Raw genomic sequence first — 4,459 nt, forward strand, 5'->3', positions numbered from 1 at the left:
GTTGTATTTACACGCGTCCGGAGCTGCGACCCGAGGTGGGGGCGGGGGCTCCCTTCCCTTCCCCTCCCCCTAGGTCGAGTTTCACACGCACGTGACTCGGCTGCCAGTCCCCCGACACTTTCCCTCTGACACACGCCCCAGCGCCTAAATTTCCGCCCTGGACCCCCACTTTCTCCCTAAGCCCCCTCTGACGTCAGGCAGTTGCCCTCTGTATCCTCGGTCAAAACAAAGAACGACTCGGCTGGAGGAGACCGACCGCGATGCAGGGCAGGCTTGGGTGGGGTTTTGAACTGTACGGTTGGGAGTAGTGTTTTCAGAAAAGCAGAATGACACGGTTTTCTTTGGAGTTAGTCAGACTGAGGTCTGAGTATCAACTTGGGAACATACTAGCCTGGATTACCTTGGGCAAGTTCCTTAACCTCTCTGCGCTCAGTTTTCTCCCCCGTAAACGATAGAATCTACTACCTGCCTCGAAGGAATTACAGATTAGCATGCAGGTAAAATGCTGAGTACAGCATTTAGCATAGTAACCATAATAAATGTCAATTATTGTTGCTGCCACGATTTCAGAAGACGTGGTGATCAGTTGCTTCCAGACCCATACTAATCGATTGATTCCAGGTAAATCTCTTAGCCTTCTTGAGCCTTAGTTTCCTCATCTGTAAAATAGAGGGAAGGTGTCCCTACTTGGACTATGGTGTGATCTCATTGCATGTGAGTTTAATATAGTGTGTTGAGATACCCACAAAGCTCTTTGGGAACGTGAGTGACTGCACAGAAAGCTCCAAGAAGGCCTCAGATAAGAGGGGACCCCGGAACAGTTGAGCCACCAACCCAAGAGAACTAACATTTGCTGAGTGGCTACTATATGCTGGGCACTTGCCCCCCAAAATACTGTCATTAAATCCTGAAGACATCATGGTCTCCTTTAAACCTCACGATTTTTCACAGAGGGAGAAAACTAGGCTTGCAGCTGAAACATGGTGGTTGGACGCAGGATGCAAAGACAGGTCTGTCTGGCTTTTAAGTATTACACTTTCCATTCGTCAAGGCTGGAGTAACAGCAAGAGCAAAGGCTTAGCAGTGGGAAAGACAGAAGGAGTTCTTGCTGGCAAAAGCACATGTCAGGCTCTGATGATTTCACTTCTTAAAATGCAGTAGTGGCTCCCAAAAGCCAGATCAAGGCCAAACTCCTTAACTTAGCACAAGAGTCCTAAGGTCCTAACCCAAGAGTGTCATGGATCCCTTTAAGAATACAAAAGACGTTATTAATCCACTGTCTATGGAAATGCTCATGTGAAAATACACACGTGTTTACATTCAAATTTCAGGGTTTTCATGTACCCTCTCCGAGAGACTCTAGCAGTCTATCCCCCCTCCCCCACCTCCCGCTGTAGCTGGGACACTTCCTCATCCTAACCCGCATTTCCATGTTTTCCCTTCATGCACTGTCAGCTCCATGAGGGCAAAGGCTCATCTGGTGTGCTTATTCACTGCTGCCTCGCAGCACCGAGAACAGCACCTGGCACCTAGTGGGCACTCAGTAAGCAAATGTGCAATGAAGAGCTGGTTTCACACCTCCCTGCCTTTGCCCGTGCTGTTCCTTCCTGTGGGAATGACAGATTTCCTTGTTCATGTCTAAGGTACTCATCCTTCACAACTCTGCTCATGTTCTACCTTTCTCTGGAAGCTGTCTCTGCTCTTCTAGGCTGGGTTAAGGGCCTTGCCCACAGACTGCCCCCAAACACTGAGCTGACCTCTGTTGAGGCCCCCACACTGATCTGGAATTATCAGCTTAGGTCCCTGCACTGCCCACCCCTGGCCCCAAGATATAAATCTCTTGGGGGCAGGAACCACCACATGGTAGGTAATTCATATGCCCATCACAAGACCTGGCATGTAACAAGCCCATGGCAAACATTTGTTGAATAAATGAAAAGAATGATGGGAAATGAAGCCGAAAAGGTAGGCTAGGGTGGTCAGTTTGGAATGACCTCTGTGAGGACAAGGACTTCCAGTGTTGTGAGGTAGGTGATAGGAACCTCCTGGATTTTGCTTGCTTGCTTTCTTTCTTTTCTTTCTTCCTTCCTTTCTGTCTGTCTGTCTGTCTGTCTTTCTTTCTTTCTTTCTTTCTTTCTTTAATAGAGTCTTGCTCTGTTGCCCAGGCTGCTGGACTGCAGTGGTGTAATCATAGCTCTCTGCAGCCTTGAACTCCTGGGCTCAAGCAGTCCTCCTGTCTCAGCCTCCCAAGGAGCTAGGATTACAGGCACAAGTCACCACTCCTAGCCAATTCTTTTTTTCTATTTTTTGTAGAGACAGGGTCTCGAACTCCTGGCCTTAAGCGATCCTCCCACCTCAGTCTCCCAAAGGGCTGGGATTATAGGCTCCTGGCCCACAATGCTGTTTTCTGGTTTTTGTTTTTTTTTTTTTGAGACAGAATCTCCCTCTGTCACCCAGGCTATAGTGCTGTGGCATAAGCCTAGCTCACAGCAAGCTCAAGCGATCCTCCTGCCACAGCCTCCTAAGTAGCTGGGACTACAGATCTTGCTCTTGCTCAGGCTGGTCTCGAACTCCCTGAGCTCAAGTGATCCTCCCGCCTAGGCCTCTCAGAGTGCTAGGATTATAGGCGTGAGCCACCGTGCCCGGCCTATAGTAATTTCTTAATGTAATGTAATGCACATACTCAATTTTGCCCAATTTCTCAAAAATGTCTGTTTGGCTCGTACCTGTAATCTTAGCTATTTCAGAGGCCAAGGCAGGAGGATCACTTGAGGCTAGGAGTTCCAGACCAACCTGGGCAACATAGCAATATTCCATCCCTAAAAAAAATTTTTAAAAATTGGCCTTGTGTGGTGGTACATACTTGTAGTCCCAGCTATTCAGTAGGCTGAGGCAGGAGAATCACTTGAGCCCAGGGGTTCAAGGCTGCAGTGAGCTATGATTGTGCCACTGCACTCCAGCCTGGGTGACAGAGTGAGACCTTGTCTCTAAATAAATAAATAAAGATCAATTTTTAAAAAAGTAGAGAGGAGAAGGAGAGAGATGTAAGACACACTTCCTTATCTGAACCAACAGGATTTATCAATCTCCCCTTCCTCCAAAAGTAATCCCTTCCTAAGACTTTGTTCTGACTCCACCCTTGGATTAAGTATAGCAGCCTTATCACACTGGCTGTTCACTGGGCTCCTGGCTGAGTCCCAGCTTAGTAGACAAGAGCACTGGATCAGGAGGCAGACAGGCTGGGTCCAGATCCTTTCTTTGCAGCTGATTAGTGAGTTGTGTGATTTTGCCCGAGTCACTTAATCTCTTGAGCCTCAATTTGTAGTCTGCTAAGTGCTGAAAATAATAGTAACTGTTTCAATTCATTGTGTAAGAAATTCTTTATTCAGCCTAACTAATAGTAATTATAAATCTTTGCATGAAAAATATAATTAAAATGGTGCAGCCACTTTGGAAAACAGTTTGGCAGTTCATCACGTAGTTAAACATAGAGTTACCATTATAACCCAGCAATTCCACTCCTAGATATACTATACCCAAGAGAACTGAGAACATATGTTGACATAAAAATTATACACGAATGTTCATAGCCATATTATTCATGAAAGCCAAAAAGTGCAAACAACCCATTAGTCCATCAACTGATGAATGGAGAAACAAAATGTGGTATATCCATGCGATATAATATTATGTGGCTATAAAAAATAATGAAGTACTAATATTAATACATGTGACAATGTGGATGAACCTTGAAAACATTATGCTAAGTGAAAGAAACCAGACACAAAAGGTCACATGTTGTATGATTGCGCTTATATGGAACGGCCAGGATGGGCAAATTCATAGAAGCAGAAAATCGATTACTGGTTGCCAGAGACGGGGGTGGGGGCATGGGGGGTGGGAAGGAAAGTGATTGCTAATGGGTATGGGGTTTCATCTTGGGGTGAAGAGAATGTTGTGCAATTAGATAGTGGTGATGGTTGTACAACTCTGTGAATATATAATACACTGAATTGTATACTTTAAAAGGGTGAGTTTTATGGGGTGTAGATTATATCTCAATTTAAAAAAAAAAAGGATTTTTGATGGTGAATAAGACACAGAGCCTATCCTCAGAGGACACAAAGTCCAGTGGGAGAGAGGCATAAATGAATCAAATAATCAAATCTTTAGTGTAATTTTGTCTATAGGAAGTTCTATGAAGGAGAGATATGTAGTTCTATGAGAACATGTGATTGGGGAAGGGGCTTTGTTCTAGTCTGGAGGTCAGGAAGGAATCTCTAAGGGTGATGCGTGTGCTAAGATCTGAAGATAGCTTTCCGTGTCAGAATCAGTGGATTTATCAATATTCAAAAGGAGGAAACGGTACATGAAAGATCCTACAACAGGAGGATGCTTGAAAGAGACATTCGGGGAGCTGAACAAAGGCCAATATGGACAAAGCACATAGCATGAGGGT

This window comes from Eulemur rufifrons, chromosome 6, assembly GCF_041146395.1.
Source record: "Eulemur rufifrons isolate Redbay chromosome 6, OSU_ERuf_1, whole genome shotgun sequence".
NCBI classification, from domain to species: Eukaryota; Metazoa; Chordata; class Mammalia; order Primates; family Lemuridae; genus Eulemur; species Eulemur rufifrons.